The sequence below is a fragment of the Vombatus ursinus genome, unplaced genomic scaffold (genome assembly GCF_900497805.2).
Source record: "Vombatus ursinus unplaced genomic scaffold, bare-nosed wombat genome assembly UNPS02009205.1, whole genome shotgun sequence".
Taxonomy (NCBI): domain Eukaryota; kingdom Metazoa; phylum Chordata; class Mammalia; order Diprotodontia; family Vombatidae; genus Vombatus; species Vombatus ursinus.
This window is the reverse complement of record NW_020948983.1, coordinates 62467058-62489774: the sequence shown is the minus strand read 5'-3', so window position 1 is coordinate 62489774 and position 22717 is coordinate 62467058. Positions and strand designations below refer to the sequence as shown.

The 22717-nt window shown below is 40.4% G+C and overlaps 1 protein-coding gene across 4 annotated transcripts in view; it reads right to left on the bottom strand.

Moving 5' to 3' along the window:
• The window catches only part of THSD4 (thrombospondin type 1 domain containing 4), an 865877-nt gene that overhangs the window by 842905 nt on the left and 255 nt on the right, over positions 1-22717 (bottom strand). The window contains exons 1-2 of one of the 4 annotated variants that reach the window (XM_027852226.1): positions 10746-10825; positions 10385-10434 (exon numbers count right to left, since the gene is read on the bottom strand). The exons of the other annotated variants lie outside the window; for them this stretch is intronic. The gene's annotated coding sequence lies outside the window, so the exon portion shown is untranslated. Of the gene's footprint in view, positions 1-10384; positions 10435-10745; positions 10826-22717 lie in introns of those variants that run through there. 4 annotated transcript variants of the gene reach the window in all.

Below are 22717 nucleotides of genomic sequence, written 5' to 3'. Positions count from 1 at the left end.
CACACACACACACACACACACACACACACACACACATTTGCAACACCCCTTATAGTCTTCCTTAATATATTTAGACCAGCTCTACCTTAGAAGCCACTATAAATCAACTAACAACTTGTCCTTTTTCTGGGACTCTTCAATAGCAGAGAAAATAGAACTTATTTCATGCCCTGCTGTTGGGTCTTATGCACTACATCTGGCATATGTTTGACTCCTATATTTAGAAATATAAATCTAGCCCTGTTCTGTAATGCAAACAGTGCCATGCAATATCTGCTGAAATGTGCCCTGCACCTTATAAAAGGAGACAGAAACACAGTTATGTTGGGCTTAACACCCTGCCAAACTTCCACAACCAGCTTTAGCTTCATTTTTCTTCTGGCTTGACCTGTGACTTCTTCATCACAGTGAGACCCTGGAGAGAAAATGCAACTACTCTTCAACTTTACAGTCTCTGAGAGCTGCCCAGAGGGACCAACAGAGTAAGTGACTTGCCCAGTATGTGTTAGATAGGCAGGGAGGGGGCTTCAATGCATGTCTGCCCTGACTCTTAGACCAGTCCTCTAACCACGAAGCCACTCTGTCTCCCCTTTACCCTGTATTTTAATATTAGCCCAAACATGCTACATTGATTAAAACCCTGTGATAAAGCAATTTATTTTTCTTATTGAATTTACTTCACAAACTCAACATAAATACAATTCACCCTAAAGGCATTACATAATAGTTGTTCACACCTATATAGTGTTCTCACAATTCCACAAATGGTTTAAATATATTATTTTACGTGGTCCTCACAATAACTCTGCAATTGGTGCGAATACTGGGTGTTCCAAAAGTCTTGGTACAGTTTTAAGTTTTACAAGCTCAATAGTTTAAAATTGCAGAGGCAGCTAATGAATAGAGCACTGGGCCTGGAGTCAGGAAGACCTGAGTTCAGATCTGGCCTCTGTCACTTACTAGCTGTGTGACCCTGGGCAAGTCACTTAACCCTTGTTTGCCTCAATCCACTGGAGAAGGAAATGGCAAATCACTCCAGTATCTTTGCCAAGAAAACTCCACGGACAGCATTGGTGTGCTATATAGTCCACAGGATCAGAGAGTCAGACACAACTGAGGAAGTTTAAAAGTGCACTACACATAGTATAAATTAGGCAAGTTTTATTAGCCCCATTCTACAGAAAAGGAAAGTGAGGAAGATTCAGAAAGGTCAAGTGATTTGCCCAAGGTCACGCAACTAACAAGTGATATAGCTAGAACTCAAATTCCACATTTTTGACTGCACTCTTCCTATTATCCAAAGCTGTTTCATGACATGAATCAGGAAAAGTAATTTCAAGGAGACCAAGGGAAGAGGTTCAAGCTAGAGATTGTTCAGTGTAGAATACTATTGAGAAGTCAGGGAGATTGAGAACTATTAACAGAGTGAAAGATTTGGCAAGAGCTAGATTGTTATTATTGACCTCACCTTCCTTGAAACTCTCTCCTCCATTGAGCTATATGATGATATAGTATTATATGGACCTTTTATCTCTAATAGCAGTCTTCCTATCTACCTCTGTCTCTGTCTCTGTCTCTCTCTCTCTGTCTCTCCCCTCCCTTCCTCTCCCCCTTCCTCCTCTTCTTCCTTCTTTTCTCTTCTCTCTCCCTTTCTCATTAATTCTTACTCTTTTCACTATCGCCTTGATGTTAATGACTATGAAAATCCGCATTTCAAACTTTGTCCTCTCATCTCACCTAACCTAAATCCCACATTTCCAATTGCCTATTGGACATTTTAATTTTGATATCCTGTAGTAATTTTTTTCCAGGCAGGTATAGGGTTTAAAAAGTATTGATATGTTCTATTTTGAATGAAATATTTTGTCTTCTAGCACCAATTGCAATGCATGGCACATAATATGTACTTATTAAATGCTTATTATTTGACTGATTTATACCACCTTCACTTCCTAATGTATCCCTACCCTTCCTGTACCCAGTGAATCATCCTTTGTAACAAAGAATTTTTTAAAATGGAAAAAGCAGAGTAACATAACCCACAGAGCAACCAAGTCAGAGTATATGAAATGTCATACACTTTATCCTGAAGGGCTCTGTTTTTGTTGTTTTTTTTTAAGCTCAATATGTATAGAACTGAAGTTTCCTCCCCCTCCCAACTCCTCTATTTTCCTGATGGTATAACCATTCAGCGAGATCTGAAGCTTCAGAATCATTCTGACTTCATCCTCTCTTTCATCCCCTATATCTAATCACCAATTTTTATCAATGCTCCTTTCACAGTATTTCTTAGATTAGCCCTTTCCCCTCCATTCCAACTTCTACCATCCTACCATCCAAACTACTATGACTATACATCACATTTGTATTGCTTGATTACTTCCACTGTCTCCCGTCTGCTCTTCCCACCTACAGACACCCCTCAATTCAGTCCAGCCCCAGACAATACTGTCAGATTAATCTTCCTGAGGCATTTCTTTCATTGTGTCACTCCCCTGAAGAAAAAAAAATTCAACTGCTTCCCATCACCATCACATATAGAACTCTTCACCTTGTAATTCAAGGCCTTGCCTCATCTATCCAATCTTTATCTCTACTTTCCAACACAAAACGTTGATGCTAGTCAGACTGGCTTCCTCTCTGTACCTTGTTCATCTACTTCTTCCCCTTTGACCATCGTAGTCTCTCTCCAATATTACCATCCCCCCTATATTTTCAAATCCCACTCATTCCTCAAGTTACACATCTTCCATAGTCTAACTTGGTAATCACAGTTATTTTAGACTAGAAATTCTAAACTCTCCCATCCTGGGAACCACATGGTTCCTTCCTGATCAAGGGACACCTGGCCTTTCAGCCTTGGTTCCAGGGATTATTTCTCTTTTATTGTAGGAGTTATAGCTTGTTGATCATCTAACCCAACCCTCTCATGTGTCAGATGGGAAATAGAAAGGTTAAATGACTTGTTTGAGCTCACCCAGGTGGTAAGTAGTAGAGTCAGAATTGGGCCAGGGACCTCTGACTCCAAAGCCAAAGCTCTTTCCACTGCGACATACTATCTCTTCCTTCTGAATGAGCCACAACTATTCAGAGACACACATCTGGATATTTCCCAAAATGCATAAAATGTAGTTATTTTACTTCTTTATAAACCCTCCCCAAAAAAGGGAGTGAGATCCACAAAAGGCTTCTCCCCGGTCTTTTGAGTTTTTACAATCATCTTTTTCATATGTTCATTTTACATAATGAACATCAACACAAAACATAATTATGCTTTACTTTCAACTCTTAAACTGGCTACACCCTAGGAATCACAAGTCTTTATTAATTATGAATAGATATTTGAGCTAGTCTGCATATATGCTACAAATTCTGCCAATTACAGCAGTAAGGTTCTTTTCCCACCCCCACTGGCCACCAGAGTTCCTCTGACCTCTCCACACCACCCATCTCCTGAACAGATGATTTCTATATCTTCTTGACATTTCCACCTCTCCCATGGAATTCTCAGGTCAACTCAGCCTTGAAGTTCACTTAGTTTCATTTTATCATTGTTTCTTTAGTGCTCTCATGGGCTTAGCTCATCCTTCTTCCTCATCCCTGATGGTTTCCATAATTACCCTCCCCCCTTTCCCAAACATCAGTTCATTAGCCCGGAAAGAAACCTGGGTCAACTGCTTGGAAAATAATCTCTGCTCTCTACAATAATACACTGAGTCCATAACATAGATTCCTACAGTCATCTGAGTTCCTTTCCACATGTGCAAATACTACCCATCCTTCAAAGTCCAGCTAAATCCCTACCTTTCCATGAAAGGTTTTCCAACTTCTCTGGCCCATATTCCTATTTTCTTATTTTGATCTCCTATAGCAGCTCTCAGAGGCAGCTAGGTGGCGCAGGGGTTAGAGTACCAGGCCTGGAGTTAGGAAGACTCATCTTCCTGAGTTCAAATCTGGCTTCAGACACTTACTGTGTGTGACACTGGGTAAGTCACTTAACCCTGTGTGCCTCAGTTTCCTCATCTATAAAATGAGGCGGAGAAGGAAATGGCAAATCACTCCAGTGCATGTGCCAAGAAAACCCCAAATGGGGTCATGAAGAGTCAGACACGCCTGAAAATGATAGTACAACAATAAGCAGCTCTTAGTATTCCACATTTAGTCACTTCAAGTCCTCAAATTCAGAAGTTCCCAGCCTTTTGTGTTATGAGGATACCTTTTTAAGTAAAAACATTTCACAAACTCAGTGGTGGGAACAATATCCTAATCACCATGTTCAGGTGAGTTAGGCTAGCTTGTCCGTATAAGGTATTAAAACTGGTCATTAAAACAGCCATGAAATGAGCAGCTGAAGCCCCTTCCTGAGACCATAGACTAGCAGCATGAACAAAACTGACAAGCTCAAATGAATCAATGTTTTAGACTAGAGGACCATTCCTTCCCTGCCCTGAACATCTTTGCCCTGCTATAGATAAGTAAACCTCCTTTTGTTAACTGTTAGACGGATCACAACCATCACATTTTGTTCACGTTTCAGACTTAAACTACCAGAAAACTGTCCTTGGTCAAGTCCAGCCTGTTGTAGACCTTACTGTGATAATATTTGTATTATTATACAAATATAATATATTTGTATAATATATATTGTATATATTTGTATAAACAAATATTTGTATTATTATACAAATACAAACTTTAAAAATTCATAAAGACAAAAGGACTATGCTTGGTACACTCTTTGCAATAACTCCACAACCTCCCAGGATCTATGAGCACAGTTTTGGAACCACCAATCTAACTGTATCTCGCCTTGCCTTGTTTTCCTTAAAAAGACTATAAACTCCCAGAGAGTAGAGGCCATACTTGTACTTCTTTTAAGGCCCTTGAAAAGTGCCAAGTTCATGAAAAGTACTCAATAAGTATTTGAAATATTAAAGACTAATATTAATTAACACGAATATTAATATTATAGATTAACATTAAAGAAAGATCAGAGAGCAAAGCCATCATCATTATCATTCCTATAAAAGCATGTGTATTACGCTTATCAAATTTGTAGATGACAGAGCTGAGAAGAAGAGCTGTAATGTTGAATGACAGGTAGGAGCTAAAAAGACTTCCAGAGACCGTGGATGTGGCTGAATTAATTGAGATGAAATTTAATAGTATTCAAAGAATCAACTCTACAAATACAAAGATAGGGAAAGTCCAGCTCGGCAGCAGTTGAAACAAAGCTGTGATCTCAAAACGTGTCCACAGTATGATCTGAAAGCTAAAAAGATCTAGCACAATCACAGGTTATATTAACAGATCATAATGTCCAAAAAGAGACAAGTAATCATACCTCAGTATTCTGTCCTAGTACCTAGATTCAGTCCTGAAAACAGACACTGACAAGGTGGAGCATAGGTACAGAAGGATGACTAAGATGGTGAGAGGACTGGAGACCATGCCACATGAGCATCATTTGAAGAAACTGAGAGGTGTTTAAGAGGAAGAAGAAAAATTTATTGGGTCATGATAGATATCAACAAGAATTTAAAGAGGCTATCACATGGAAAGGGGGATGGATTTGTTCTTCTTAGCCACAGAGGGCATGAGAAGTTAAAGAGACACGTAATTTAAGGAAAACCTATCTATTCATCAGGAGTATTCAAAAAATGGGATGGGATGCTTTGGGAAGTAGTGAGTCCCCCATAACTGGAGGCTCAATGGCCATTTGTTAAAGTTATTATAAATATAAAGTTATTATATTATTTGTTAAAGTTATTATAAAGTTATTCCTGTTCAGAAACAAATTGGTCTAGATGGTTTCTAATGCCATCATCTATCTGAACACCTGCTAGAACTATTACTGACAAAAGTCGAGCATCAAGTACATTATTGATTGTCATCACGATATTTTCATTTATTAAAAGGTAGAGGGAATAAGAAAAGCAACTACTATTCTGAACCCGATTCTGACCATCAAAGAGATACTGGCTTAAAAAAAAGCAAAGTGAATCTGTAAGATACAGGATGGGGGAAGTGTGGCTAGATAATAAATTATAAGAAAATTAAATTTTAGTAGCAGGCTCAAACTATATCAACAATATGATGTAGAACTTCACAAAAACTAATTTAATACTAGGTTGTATTAAGAGAGAAAGACCTAGGTTCAAATCTCATGTGACACATATCAGCTATTTGATTCAGAGAAAGTCAGATAACCTCTCAGTGCCCCCAGGCAAATCTCCAGGGACTATAAATTTCAGAGCATGTACTCATAGATAGATGGAGTTCAATCCTTGGGATCTTGCTCTATCAGTGAAATCACAGATATTGTTTTTGTTTTCTTTGTTTCTTTAAGGCATACAGATCAAGACTATACCTGGATATCAGTATTAGGTATCATATTATTTTACTAAGGACATTGAAAATCTAGAATGAATTCGTGGAGACCAGGGAGGGAGGTGAGAAGACTGGAGTCCATGATATATGTGAACCTGTTGAAGGAATGTTTAGTCTGAAGAAAAGACTTATGGAGGGGATCATGGTGGCTTTCCTGTGTGGAGAGAACATGAGACTTTTACTATCCAGAATTCAGCACAAAACACCATCAATACTGTTGTTGTAGGTATTAATATTAAAGGCAGAAATAAGGGGAAAGGACCCTGACATCCTCACTTAAACTTTTTTGTTCTTGCCACTAGGTTCATCTGCATGCCAATCATGGATCACCTTGGGACAGCTTCCATGGAATTTCCCTGAGATGTGTTTTGAGGACACAGACTGAGAAAAAGGGATTTAACAAAAGGAAAAGTGAATTTACTAACAGCAAGTCAGACAGTTGTCTGCAGTCAGGGACTATAAATCAACACCAGAAGAAAAGTAGTTAAAAGAATAGACTTAGTTTTAACCTAGCATATTCTTCTGGCATTTGCTATTTGCCTGGACAAATGTGATGATTCAACAATGCTAGGAAATACACAAAAGTGTTCTCCACTCTGGGCATTGGATTATTTCTGCTGAATGCTATGTCTCCACTCTGTCAAGGGGTCTTTGCTGAATACCTCCACTGGTCTCATGGCCAAAGAGCTGTTTTCTATTACCATCTTTGGAGCTTTAGCTATTTGACCTCTTTAGGGTCATCTGATGCTCTTTGTTGCTATTTACTGCTTTCTGGATATCCCCATTGGGAGAAATGACAAGCAAGCCTCTCCCTGACAAAGAACAGCTAAAGTGCTGCCCCATTTCATATCATATATTTAATGTGTATATCTGCAAAGAATAGAGATTAATGGGTTTTGTGCTACATTCCCTCAAACACAAACTTCACTGGGTTCTCTGCACTAAAAAGCAAATCAGCACCTTTGCCTTATCCCTGAAACTGCCCTCTCTCCTTCCTTTCACTGACAAAGTTCTTAGAAAAAGTTGTCTACTGTATACCTAGTACATTCACTTGGTCTCTCTTCAATACCTTTCAGTCCAGTTTCATCCCAACACCTCTTTTGAAAATGTCATCAATGACATCCTAATTAACAAATCCAATGGTCTCTTTTCAGCACTCATCCTCTGTAACTCTGGCTGTATTTGACACTATCGACAACCTTCTCCTATTGAATATTCTCCTCTGCTTTGGCTCTAGGAATAGTCACATTGGCCCGGTTCTCCTTTTGCCCCTGAAATTGCTTTTTTTTTCTGTCTCCTATGGCTCTTCATCCTCTTCTTGATTCCTTCATGTGGGTATCCCCCAAGGTGGTGCCTTCAGTTCCCTTTTCTCTTCCCTCACTCCCATAATATCAATCATGACCTGTATTAAGATGACTCACAAATCAATATCTTCAGTTCAGATCTCTACCCAGAGCTCCAGAACTACAAATACAACTGCCTAAAGGACATTTCCACTTGGATGCCCCATTGGCATCTGAAACTCAACATGTCCAATCTAATCCAACAAACATTTACTGTCGTTGTTCAGCTGTTTTCAGTCATGTCCAACTCTTCATGATCCCATTTTGGATTTTCTCAGTAAAGATTCTAAAGTGATTTACCACCTTCTTCTCCAGCTCATTTAAAGATAAGGAAATTGAGGCAATCAGGGTTAAATGACTTGCCCAGGGACATACAGCTTATAAGTGTCTGAGGCCAGATTTGAAGTCAGCAAGATGAGTCTTCCTGACACCAGGCCAAGCACTCTATCTACTGCACCACCTAGCTATCTGTAAGCATTTACTAGGTACCTACTATATGCTAGGCACTGTACAAGGAGTAGGGGATATAAAAACAAAACTCAGCTTATTAGCTTCTTTCTACCAACCATTCCTCCTTCAGACTTCACTATTTTAGATACTATACATTCCACTTCTTATGGTCAAAACCTTGGTGTCTTCTTTGATTCTTCCTTCTTCCTCATCTGTCAACCAGTTTCCAAAGCCTGTTAATTCTATCTCAGCAACATAGTTTACATCCCCTCCTCTTTATTCCTTCTGCCACCACCCTGTTAAAAGACATCATTGCCACTTATTTTCCTCAGGGATATTCCCTATTCATAATGAATAACTTAGTTTGGCTTATATCACATCCCAAGTATTTAATATTCATTTGTCAATATATTTCAATAACCTAACATGTCTTGACAGTTTGAGTCTCTTCACCTTCCAAATGACTTTCCACACCATTGCCAGCCTATTCTTCCTGGGAAACAGCCCCTGTGGAGATGATGCCTGGCAATTGTTCTACAGATGCTAGTCACAGCTACTGAAGGCCACCAAAATCCTTGACACTGTCAAATGGTTCTATATCAGAAACTGATATGATTTGATCAGTGAAAATTACATTAAAGAGGCATGACCATCTGGTTTTCTGCTGCACTTTATGCATCATGGGATTTTCCCATCTGACTTACAACTGAATCATTCCACATGTATTATCTTTCCCATTAGATTGTGAGCTTCTTAGGAGCAGGGATGTCTTACTTTTCTATTCATATCCCCAGTACTCAGCACAGTGCTTTGCACACAGTAAGTGCTTAATAAATGTTTTATTCATTCATTTTTCCTTTTGCACAGATCTCAAAGCCTTTCAATGCTTTCCTAGTCTCTATTTAATAAAGTTTAAACTATTTAGCCTGACATTCAAATTCCTCCACAATCTGCATGACCTTACCTTTCCCCATATCATTTCACACTACTTCCTTTCACATATTTGGTGGTTCTAATAAACTAGACTATTGGAAATTCCTCACGCACACCTTACACTTTCCCACCTTTATATCTTTGCTAATGTTACACTGTTCCTTATGTCTAGAATACTCTTCTCCCTCCTTTCAAAAGAAATGAGTATATCTATCTAAATTCATAGAATCTTTGGCAATAAAACCACACATTTAGTATAGAAAGGGACTTTTGAGGTTTTCCAGTCTAATCCCTTCTTTAAGAAAATGACACCCATAGTGGTTAAGTGGCTTGCCACGATCATATTGGTAGTAAGTGACAAAAGCCAGTATTTGAACAGGTCTTCTAACTCCAAATCCAACAGTCTTACAAGATCATCTCATCCCGAGGAAATTAAGGATCAGAGAGGCTGAATTACTTGCCTACACTCATACAGTAAGGTAGTTTCAGAAGTGAAATGAGGTTGTCTGGTTCCTGGTCCAGTGCTCAATCCACTATGGCATGTAAGATCAAATCATAGAAGGCCTTGACTATTAGACTAAGTAATCTTCTAGGGGATTGAGAGCCCTTGTAATATTTTGAGGAAGGTAATGGGAATTTTAGAGATATTGATTTAGAGATGATTGATTTGGTTTGGAATAGGGAGAAAGGAAAAGCAGAGAAAATAATTAGGAGCCTATTGTAATGGTCCAAGTATGAGATGCTGAGGGACTTAAATAAGTTGGTAAAAATGGAAACAGAAAGTGAAAGTCATTGTGAAGAAACTCTCAGATTTTAAAAGCCTAACTCAAATGCCACCACTCCCATGAAGCTATCCCTGATCCCCCAGGAGATAACTAACATGTCCACCCTTAGCTCTCAAATACTATTTTGTTTGTACCTCAAATACATTAAACATGTATTATTTTTATATTATAGTTGTTAACCGTTACACAGTATTGAAGCTTTGGACTGATACCGACTCAAATTCAGTTTTGGAGGCTTATTAATAATTAAGAAAGTTCTCTACAATCTTTCTATGGCTTTTTCGTCCACCCAGGTTATCTCGCTAAGATAATCATGATCTGACAAGTTTTTACTCTCTTTTGAGAGTATTAAACTCCACACTCACAACAACCTTAAGTTTCCAATAAGCATTTAAGCATAGCATCTTTATTTAAGACAGTTGTAAAGACAGAAGGGACTCATTTCCCAAAACTTTTATCAAAACAATATGAAATAGAACATACCTCCAGATGAGTCCCACTTTTCATTCCCCTGTTCCTGTAGGTCTCAGTCTCTGAAAAGTCGCAACAATTTAAGGAATCTAAGGCTTCTCAAACAAGGATGCATGAACCTATTTTAAAAATATTTTGTAACTATTTTTATCTTTTTTAATCCTATGTACTTCGTTTTATGAATTTAAAAACATTATTCTCCATAGGCTTCACCAGACTGCCAAAGGGGAACCCCTGATCTAAGGGAAGTCCCGGTGGCTTGGGGCCCTGCTGGACAGGTCCCCAGGTCAGATGCCTTTAATTTCAGGTCCCAGCCCTTGCCACAGTTATTAACACTCGTAGAGGTTTGGAGCCTTATTCCTGCTATCCTCACCTGTTCAATAGCTCCCACTTTCCTTCCTTCCAACTTGGTCTTCAAGCTCCAAGTCTGGCTCGGGCACTTCTGGCTGCTCATATTTCAGTTGGCATCTGCTGCCTGCTATGTTCAGTCTCTGACTTCTCTCATCACCATCTCTTAGAAGTCTCTTTTCAGCAGCACCCACTCCATTCCCTTCTGCCATATGCCTTCAGCCCATAGCATTCTGGGAATGAAATCTCCCAACAGCACAATGTCCTCTATAGCTCATTTCCTGTGAGTCTTCCCGTAGTCCCCTACCATCTCTTGCAAAAGGATTGTAGAAAGAGAAAGGATCATTGTTATTTCCCCACATACACTGATAAATATTGTGTGTGTGTGTGTATGTGTGTGTGTGTATGTGTGTGTTTCCTAACCCCCTGCTAGATCGTAAGCTCCATCAAGGCAGAGAAAGTGTCCTGTCTAAACTTTATACTACCACCCCCCAAGTATCTAACATAATATGGCAAACATTTAACAAATGACTGCTGAATTGAATTGAAACTCCTCAGCCAAAGGTTAATGTCTAGCTACATTCATATGTTGCCAGACCACAGGCCAGAGTACATATGGTTCCATGCCATCACTACTACAAACAATGTGAGCACAGTCTGCCCAAGATGGGAGGTCTGGCCAATAAATACAGGAAAAGCATCTAGGGAAACCAAGAACTCCAATGTCAGAATCGCCTTTGAAAACATCAGCCTTACTTGTGGAGAGGCGTCTTACATTCCCACCCTCTGAATCCCTGAAAGCCAAAATCAGATGAGCTGCACTAACCCTCAGTATGCCAGGCAGATCAAGAGCTATGTGCCCACAGTTACCAAACAAATACTTACTGAGTGCCTCCTATGACCACAAGGCCATTAGCCAAAGTGAATTATTCAGAAGCAAGTGTGACTTAGTGACCACTGGAAGAAAAATGCTGCCTTACAACAGTCTCTTTTCCCCCATTAACAAATCTCAATAACCATTATTATAGCCCTGATTGCAAGCAATAATCTCAGAATATATTTAGTGGGAGACAGTTTAATTAATTATACAAAAGGACTGTTCAAGAGGAGAGAAGTTCTTAGATACTGGAAAGGGGGCCAGAAATGACTGGGAAGTCTTACATAGAGTATAACATAGTAGGCACTTAATGAATATTTATTAACAAATATTCATTTGAATGAATGGTATCAACTCCCAAAGGGAACCATGAAAATGAAAATGAAAATAGTTAGCTGGATGGACACATGTTGAGGAATATAGAGATTCAATTCATACTTCAAATGTAGATTGGATTATAGCAGGGGTTCTTAACCTGTGATCCACAGATCTGGGTAAGAGGAGGGATGGGGGTTATGAACTTGAATGGCAAGAAAAATTTCATTTTTATTTTCACCAACCTCTAACTAAAATTTAGCATTTCTTCCAATTACTTAAAAATTTATTCTGAGAAGGGATCTGTACTTCACCAGACTGTCAAAGGGGTTAATGTCATCAAAAAAGTTGAGAACCCCTCAACTAGAGGAAACCTCAAGTGCACAAAACTAATTTAGACGGATGTTGCTACACTCGACCCACTTTCTTTTTATTGATGCCTTTTGTTTTAACACATTTTTTAAACAATATATGTTTTAACAATATGTTTTCCTTCTGGGAATACATTCCTTCTTCTCTTCCTCCATGTCTTCCTCACCCCCTCCCCAGGATCTTGAAACTGAACTCTCTGTTTTAACAAAGAAAACACAACTTTTTGAGCAAAATCACCAGTAATTGGGCCCAACAATGTGTACAATATTCTGACTTAGAAATACATAGTACTTTAAGATATATGAAGCAATTTATATACATTCCCTCATCTCATCCTCACAACAACCTTATGAGGTAGAGACTGTTAGTACACCTTTTTTACAGACGTTGAAACTGAAGTTTAAAGATGTTGAATTGTCCAGGGTCACAAAGCTAATTAAGCGTCTGAGTTAAAATTCAAAACCACGTCTTCCTCACTCTAAACCCAGCACTCTATCTACTAGTCTGCATTCCCTCTCAGTATTTCCCTCTCTCTCTGTATGTGGCTCACTTGTTGAGGAACATGAATTAACATTGTTGTACCTGATGGGCGTATCCCCACTACCACACCAATACCTTAGGTCACCAAGTGTCCCTTGACCCAGGTATAAAAGGGAGCATGCAGGTGGGTACACAGGAACAACGAAGAGGAAGCTGAAAGCAGCAAGCAAAACGTAAATATCACTGAGGAAGACTATCCCAACACGAGCTTCATTGAGACATTGGCTCCATCAGACTAGAGTAATCAATCAGACCATAAAGGCTGAAAGTGTCTGCAAAGTTTGTACTTCTCTATAGTTCTCCCAATTATAGGAGAATTCAGTGCAAACATAGGTGGCCTGTGGATAGGATGACTTCAGAGTGCTTCAGTTTGTTTTGTGTGGGCAGTGGTCCACACCACCAAAACCACCATTCTGGGACTTACCCCAATAGTCTCCATAGAGAGGCCAAGACTTTATCCTGTGCCAAGGAGGCTAAGCCTGAGCACCTGGATGACAAATCAAGGCATCTTGGAAGAAAAGGAGAAGCCGGACATTGCTGTCATTCACAGAATCAGACAAAATCAAAAAAGTTTCTCTCAGCCATCCACTTGCAACCAGACAAGACTGTATGTACTCCCACCTTTGGTGACATTGTACCCATTTTTAAAGCTCTATGGGAGAGACAATGTTATTTAGTGGATAGAGAGCTGGCTTTAGAGTCTGCCAGACCTGGGTTCAAATCCTGCCCCGACTCATAAAAAAGAATGAAGTACTCAAGTCCTATCTAAGGGACTGAACTGCAGTTTCTTGTGCTCAGGGGGCAGAACTGGGGAATTACAGAGAAGTAGACATTGCTTGAAATAATGAAAAATGGTCTGCCCCCTAATGCAGTCCAGAAAGAGAATATACTATTGCCTCAGGAGGTAGCGAGTTCACTCCCACTGGGAAGTCTTTCAGAAAAGGCTGGATGACCACTTGCTGAAGAAGACGTACAGTATATTCATGCTTCTACTATGGGTTGGACAGAGCACCCATGAGGTCCCTTCCAACTCTGGGACTAGTGGATTTCTCCCACACAAATGTTCTCTCCTCCAAGTAAAAAAGAAAGTTTCTTTTTATCTGCTGTGCCAAGGTATGTGTAGCAGTGTGCAGAACTGGTCAGGCAAGAGGCCAAGACCAAGACCAGGCATTTGTCAGGGTCCAATGCAAGCAACAGGCCTAGGAGGCAGAACAGTTCTTATTATTTCAAGCAGAGTCTACTTCTTTCTCAGGACATAAATGCACAGGGTCCCAGTAGCTTGCTTAACTCTTTAAGGCCATCTAGTCCTCTCTTTGCCTCCCACCTCCACCCCTATTTGACAGATGAGGATACTGAGGCTTGAAGAGTAGAAATGACTTTCCCAATGTCACACGAGTAGTAAGCATCAGAGGCAGAACCTTGACAAGGTCAGGGAGCTGTATGCTCTAATGAATGAAAAGGGAGTGAAAAGTCTAGGCATCAAAGACAGGTGGGTGGTCAGCTAGATGGGAAGAGTAGCTAGATCTCAAAAGTCAAAGCAGAAAAGCACATAAAGGTTAGAGCATTAAAAGTTATAACACTAACGACCCTAAGTGAGGTAGCATGGGGTGGTGGAAAGATCCCTGGTTTTGGCAACAAGGGCCTTAGGTTTGAATTCTGCCTCTGACACTACCCATGAGACCTTGGTAAAGTAGCTTCTCTTCAGGCCTCAGTTTCCTCATCTGTTAAATAGGGGAAAGGTCAGAGAGTGAACTACATGGTCTCTAAGGTCTGCTCCAGGTCTGAATCTATAATCATAAGGGAGACAAGTCCTTAAGGAAGAAGCTGTTCTGCCCTCTGCTCTCTTTTATACTTCTTTTGTAAAGTAGCTCCAGTTACATGAAATTGGAATATATTCTCGGGATTTAGAACTGCAGGTGTGGGGAAGATGACCATGGCTACTTAAGGAAAAGGACCACTGGGCAGCAGCTCTAGATGGGGTCCTGATGAGCTCAGAAAACCCAATCAATCTCCTTCCAAAATATAATAGTCCCAAAGGACACAAACCCAGGCACTGACTTTAAGGAAAAAGATAAGTGTGTCAACCACATCATAACTTGTTCAATATGATCGGAAGGTTTCCAGGAAGGAAACAGATAAACTCATTGCTGGGGATCTTGTTTATCAATTTTCCTTTGAAATTAAATCTCTTTCTTTCAATCTCCCTCCTCCTCTGCTAAACAACATAGCTTAGTGGGATTCTAAGAAAATGGAAAAATAAAGGAAATGGCATTTTTCTCCAACCATAATCACATGCCAATTTATCCTTGCTGTAAATCAAAGACAAAAATTCTGCTTTCCTCCTGGGGTTGCTGCAGATGCAGAAGATAATACCGTAGTTCTTTTACTGCCAGAACTCAAAAAGAGCCATAGCCTAAAGGGTTAACATTTCATTTCCTTTTTCCTTTTATGTCTTAATCCCCATCCTGCCCTGGGTACATTCCAAACCCACCTGGAACAGGTCACAACCCATAGGGAGCCCACTACTGGCCCTTCCTTTCCCCTGGCAGCAGATTAGATGGAGCTCTTGTTAATCACTCATTACATCTGTCCTAAGAGATGACCAGGCCCCCAAGCATGCAGGCAGGCAGCCAGTGCAGAGCTGAGCTGTAGCCAGCAGCACACACGGGTGCCAAAGGCCTGTTGGCTGAATGACACCCCTCTGAGACAAGATATATACAATGTTGAGCTTGGCTGACTGCCCAGCAGGGCCATGCCCAGGAGAAGAGGGCATCAGGTAAGAACTCTAATAAAGATGCCATGCCAGGACCCAAAAAGTATGTCAGACAAAGACAAAGAGCCTTCAGCTGCCTAAACATAAGAGTAAAGCTTATTCTCCTAATATGAGGCACCATTTATTCAAAGCAAACACTAAAAGAAAACTATATTCTAATACTCTGTTTCTGAGGTACCTCCTGGAAGAAAGAAAAGGCAGGGAGTGAGCTAGACATTCTTATCATTCAGTTGGTTGGGGGAGGGTGGAGAGGCAACGGTGACTCAGAGTGGACGGTGTGTCTGGGCTCTAAAGTTAGAAACACCTGGCTTCAAATCTAGCCTCAGATACTCACCAACCCAGCAAATCATGTAACCTCTGTGGGCTATGTTGTCATCTGTGTTGCTGGAAAGAGCTCCTCAGGTTGATGAAATGACAGATCTTTCCCTGTATTCTAACCGGAAGTAGGGTGGGGAGATGGGGAAAGGGGGCTGACTTCTATGGAACAATGATGCCCACTCATATTTCATATAATGCTGTCAGATTTACAAAATCGTTTACCCACAACAACTCTTCAAGGTAGATAGGGTAAGTATCAGTGACCCCTTTCTGTAAATGAAAAAATTAAGACTCAAAAAGTTGAAATAACTTTCCAAGAATCACAAAGCTACCAATTATCTGAGTCAGGACTGGGACACAGGTTCCAAACCAGACTACAATACTTTCTACAAATATAAGGCTACCTTAAGACATGTACCCACAGGGATGTGCTGGTAAATGTTTAACAACCACCCCTCTGGGGGGAAAATGTAAGCAGGACATACTTTTAAGTTTCATATGCATTATTCACACTTCCTTAAGTCTAGATAATCAACAAAACAATAAATCAAACCCTGATTTGTAGTTTCTGCTGGTTCCAAGGTTTAAAGGCTTTCATTGAAACTTTAACAATTAGGCCTTTAAGCTGGTTCAAGCTGGTTCCAGCACATTCCTGCACATTCACCAGCACCTCAGAAGCTGCACCTGTCTGGTACTAAGGCTGGGCTCAGTAGCAAGCTGGAGATGATTTTGCCAAAAGGAGAGGTTATAGATCCCTCAGACCTTCGTAGGTAGCTGAGAAACTGACATGAAAAAGCTCTGGACAAGGGCAATGGTGGCCACTGAACCATCATGGCCTTTGAGATGAAGGGGGGGAGGGGGGGAGGGGGGTGGGGGGGGAAATGGTTTGGAAATTACGGTCCACTTATATCCTGAAAAATATCACTTTTAACCATAGTGGTAACTTCTGACTACATTATGTCTCATACTCTGGAAAGTATGTTCAGCTAGGATTTGAGGGTTTTGGAGATAGAAGATGAGATGTAATAATGCACATCCCCCAGAATTCCACATTTTCTAGTGTTTCTGCTCTCTCTCTCCACATTCACCCAAAGGGCAAGGTAACTTTTTAGTCTGGAATGGAAGGAATGAATGATTCACTCCACAAAGAAGTGAATGATTCTATTCTTTCAAAACTGTTCTTCCCCAAACATCCCCGATAGTTTTTCATCCTTTATGCTTTCGCTTATTTTATTAACAGTAATAAAACTACTAACATATAGTTAGATATATAACATATAGTGCTTTATTTTTTATAAAGCATTTTACATACCACTCACCAAAAGCATGATCCCTTCATTATCCAGGACCTCCTCTTCCCAACATTTAAGGATCCCTGGGCCTTGCCATCTGCCCTAGCACTGATTCCTAAGGACCACTGTGATTTGTAATCTGTTCTAAAGCTATATGTGTAGTCTTCCTCAATTACAATATGAACTCCTTAACAGTAAAGAGTACCTTGCTTTTTTCTATTTGTATTCCCAGCTTATGACACAGTGCTTGGAACATAGCAAGTGCTTAATAAATGCTTTTCCATTCCATCTGATTATCTTATTCAATTTTTATAAGCTATCATTATCCCTATTTCATAGATGAAAAAACTGAGGCACAAAGAGATTTACCCAATATCACACCTACTAAGGATCAGATGTAGGATTCAAACTATCTTCTCACTCCAAATCCAATGCTGCTTCTGTTTAATAACAGTGCCTCCCCATACTACACCTACCTTTTTGGTGTGTAGAATGCCCTTTCCCCCAGTCTCCATCCTCTGAACTATCTTATCACTCTTTAGATGTCTACTATTATCTGTTCAGAGTATATCTTTTTTGTTTTGAAGTCCACAATCCAGGACCACTTTCCTTTACTAGCTTGATCTCATACTACCATTAAGGACTGAATTAGAAATCTGTGAAAAATGCTTTGAAAATTCACATGTATGGCACTTTACAATTCACAATGCAATTTACATAAATTTCCTCATTTGATCCTCAGTATTATTATGACTTTTCTCCAGCTAAGTTGTGCTCCAGCCAAACCATATTACTTGTTGGCCCTTTGTATACGCTATGATTTCCTGCTTCCTTTGTTCATGGCTGGAATACCTTCTTTCAACCTTCCCCCTCCCTACTCTTCACTGTGGAATTCCTTCACAACCCTTAAACCCTAACCCAAGTATCATCTCAGCCATGAAGCTTTCAGTTAAAAATGCTCAGACAACACTTCAGAAGTCCAAGTGGAAAGGATGTTTTAAAAAAAAAAAGGTATTAGTAAAGACTTCAGAAGGCAAATGATACGAGTTGGATTTTAATGAATGGGTAAGAATTCAAGAGGGTAGAGAATAATCTGGGTTTCTTCAATCAAACACAGCATCTGACCTTGATCAGGGTAGATGATAAATCACATTGTTCCTGAGGTGGATGGCAAGGCCCAGGAATTCTGAGGGTGAATGAAGGGGAGTTATATGAAAAGTCTGGGTAGAAAAATCAGTGCCAGATTATGAAGGGCTGTGAATGCCAGGCAAAGTAGTTTGAATTTACTACAAAAACAGTAGGGAATTACTGACAAATTTTTAGCAGAAGGGCCAAAACTATACATAAAGAAAACTAATCTAGCAGTAGTGTGACTGATAGATTGAAGTAGGGAGAGAGTGTTGGTGAAAGGACCTTTTGGAAGGCCATTGCTACAGTCTGGGGGGTGGTACTAGTTAGAATAGTGACAGGTGTGAGAGATGGTATAGAGATGGAACTGGCAAGACTTAGTAATTATTAGACATGAGTGTTGAGAGAGAGTGAAAGAAGAAGGAACAGAAAGTTAGGAAAATGAAAGGTTGGATGAATGGTGGTACCATTGACATAAACCCTGAAGACAAAAGGAGGAGCAAGTTTGGGAGCAAAACTCAGTCTTCGATATGTCAAAGCACCAATGGCATATCCAAGTGGCAATGTCCTATATTCAAGTAGAGAGGAGTAGCTAAAGCTCAGAAGAGAAGTTAGGGCAGGAGATACAGATTTGGGGGTCACCTGCATAGAAGTAGTAGCTAAAGCCATGGGAGTGGATGAGATTGCCAACAAAGGGAATGAAGAAAGAAGAGAGAAGAGAATCAAAAATAGAACCAAAAAAGGGATTCAACGTTCTGAACAACAGACATAGCCAAATAAGGGGGGAGGAGAGAACACCTTAAAGGCAAATAGAACCTATTTGACCATTTTGTCTAGAGTCCGTACATCCCGCACCCAAAGAGAAACTACTTCTCCTCCAGGAAACAGACCAAGACAGTTTGAGCCCTGAGCAAAAGATGAAAAAAATAATGGTGTGATATCATCAGAAGGACATTAAATATTTTAAAGCAAAAACTTTCTTTCTGCATATATGCAAAAGTATAGAAAAAGGAGAGAAAGTAGAACAAGAGGAGAACAGAAGGGAAAAAATAACAAGGAAAGATAGGACTCAAAGGAGAAAAGATCTGGGAGAGGTCAGCTGTCCCCTTTCAGTCTTCTCTCATTTTTTTCTTTTGGAAAGTTGAACTATCCTCATTTGAAACTATTAGCCCTGTCCAAATAAATCACAAATCACTCACTATCTCCAGCAGCCACCCACTATCCTAAGCTCCACCACCACACCTTTAAATGCCTCAGACATTTCCACTTGGATATCTCCTTGTCACTTGAAACCCAACAAGACTAAGCTAACCAAAACAATCATATTTTTGTTATGACCTGCTCTTATTCCCGAGTTCCCTATCTCCATCCATAAAACTGCAAGGCAGCATATAACACTAAAGTCAGAGGACCTGAGTTCAAATACTGTCTCTGCCATTTACTACGTGACCCTAGACATGGCCCTTAACCTCTCTGGGCCTAGTTCCTCATCAACATAAAATAAGGAGGCTGGATTAAGTGATCTTCTACAATTGTAAAGGCAGTCTCCCTAAGTATAAAATCTCACAGTCAGGTATGGTGGGAAGAGACAGAAATAGGAGATGGAGGAGTGGTGAGACAGAACAAGTCATATGCCAAGTCCTGCTGATTCTTCCTTGTATAAGGTCTCTTGTTTTTTGTTTTTTGTTTTTTTGTTTTTTTTTTCTTTACTTTACCACTGCTAGTATCTTATTCTACACCCTTATTATCCCTTGCCTAAATTATTGAAATAGCCTCCTAACTTTTCCCAATCTTTAGACTCTCCCCAGTCAAATCCATTCAACCTGCCCCCAAATAAATTTTCCTTGAACTTCATTTTGTTCCAGTTAATCCACAGCTCAGAAACTTTTACTCTCCATGAGCTACTTGAAAAACTCATGAACCTGACATTTAAGAATCTTCACAGTCTGGCCACAGACTATCTCTCCAACCTCCCTACCCTGTCCCCATCCTCTCCCCAACACAAATCCTCCACTCCAGTCCACCAGATCTATTCACCGCCTCCCCTCCTTCACTTGCTGAATTCTCAACCATTCTTTAAAGTCAACTCAAATGCCAGGAACCCAGACTCCAGAAAGCCTTCCCTGTTTCCTCCAATGATCTTCTCCTCCCAGACCTGATATGGTACTCTGCTTTGTTTTGTATCATTGTGATTTTATCATGTAATACTGTACACTAAAGTTATTTTCATTTGTCTTTTTCTCCCTACTAAACTCTAAGCTTCATGAGAGCAGGACTATCTTTTACCTAAGCTTTGTGTATCACCTAATGTTCAACCCAGGACCTCACATAGTAATAAACCATTGTCAAATCAATATGCTGCCTTCTATTAATCATTAATTGAAGCTTAGAATACACATTGGTATATAACTTCCTAACTGTACCGTGTCTTTTGAAACAGGAGCTTTTGTGGCATTTGCATTTTTTGTATCCCCTGTGGTATTTTGCCCATGGTTTGCCAATAACAGACATTCAATATTTTGATTTGTCTGCAGGAAAGATGCCTTATTTTAATCAATCAACCTATCCACAAGAATTAATTGCTCATAATTGTTCCAGAAGTACAATTACAATAGTGAGACAATCCCTGTTCCTGAGAAGCTTCATTCTACTGAGAGATCTAGTAACTTTAGAGATAGTATTTTACACATAGTATAGATACATAGTATTTTACACATAATATATATACAAATATAAGTACACAGTGATGCGGGAGGTGGAAGAGACACTAACAACAGGGAATCAAGAGGAAATACCTCTTAAATGAGGTGGTATTTAAGGTGAGCCTTGACAGGATCTAGGGGTTCAAAAAGGTGGAAGTGAAGGAGGAAGGATATTCCAGGTATCTGAAACACTGAGCAGGGAGATGGACCCTCACATGCTGAGCCTTATCCCTATTCCAGGGCTTCTTTACCATGAATAGATTTCAGGGGGTCTGTGAACTTGGAACACTTTTATTTTCACTAACTCCTAACTGAAATTTAGCATTTCCATTCCTCGAATGGTAAGGAGTGCATTCCATTCACTAGACTGCCAACGCGGTCCTTGACACAAAAAAGGTTAAGAACCCCAGCCTTAATCCCTTTATAGCAGAGGCCTCTTTTGTAGCACTCCATTCAGGAGGATTCCCACTTTCCTGCCTAATTCTCACTGCTTAATTGCAGAATGGGAGTTGATGTTTTAGAGGGGTTCGGAGAAATTAAATAAATGATATCAAAAGGAATGCGTGGGCATACTATGCTGAAAAGCACTGTATTTGATTGTTCTGCTCTCCATTCAGTAAGAATAAAACCCACCTAAATCAAAGACCACATGCCTACATCACCTTAGGCAAGTAAGTTGACAAACAAGTCACTAATAATTACAGGTATTAGAGATCTTATAAATCCAGTCCGACCCCCTTCTTTTACAGATGAGGCAACTGAGGTTCACATTCGAAAGCACATTCCTAGAATCCCAAATCGATTGCTTCACTCACAGAGGGAAAGTTCCAAACCTGAAGAATTCCATAGGAAACTAAACTTTTATTTTAAAAATAAACTGTTGAGTTGTTTGAAGACAAAAGTAGCTCTGTCCCAAGCCAATTCTAAAACAGGGCACAAGGAGGGCAGGTATTTTGAAACAAACTTTGGAGAGCTCATCAGAGCTGGAACAGACGGTGAAAAGAGATCCAGAACATCATAGAAAGCTGACTGTACAGCTTAGCTGAAACTAACACACACTTGCAACAGAGGCTTTTTGGAAGCCAGTTGTTTTTTTTTTTTAAGGGGCCCCCTCATATCGTGGAGGCCCTAGAGTGGAGCTTGGTTAGTTTATACCTAAATCCAGCACAACTCTCCCCAAGACAGGAGAACAGGCGGCCCCATCCCCTGCACGCAGGGACGCCTTTGGAGTGGGGCGGGCGGGAAGCGAGAGCTGGGTGGGCAGGGTCTGCTCCAGCCTCCACCCGGCGGTTTGAGGCCCATCCCCTCTCCCGGCCAGGGCTCCAGTAAGTAAGGAGACCCTGCCCGGGAACTGGAGAACAGCAAATTGCGCCAGACTGGCCAAGCCTGATTGAACTTGATTGAAAGTTAAAGCCCCTGCGAGGAGGCGCAGAGCAAAGGCACCGACAAGCTCCAGGAACCCCGGGCACGGGACGCAAAGATAAAAGAATGGACACCCACAGTGGTATAGACACACGCACAGAAACATAAGGGTGCACGCGTTCCCCAAACCCCAAAGCAAGATTACAGGGACACAAACTCCAGGGCACCCAAGGAGACACACCCACTCGCCAGTACCGCGTGCAAGCACAAGCACACACACACACACACACACACACACACACACACACACACACACAC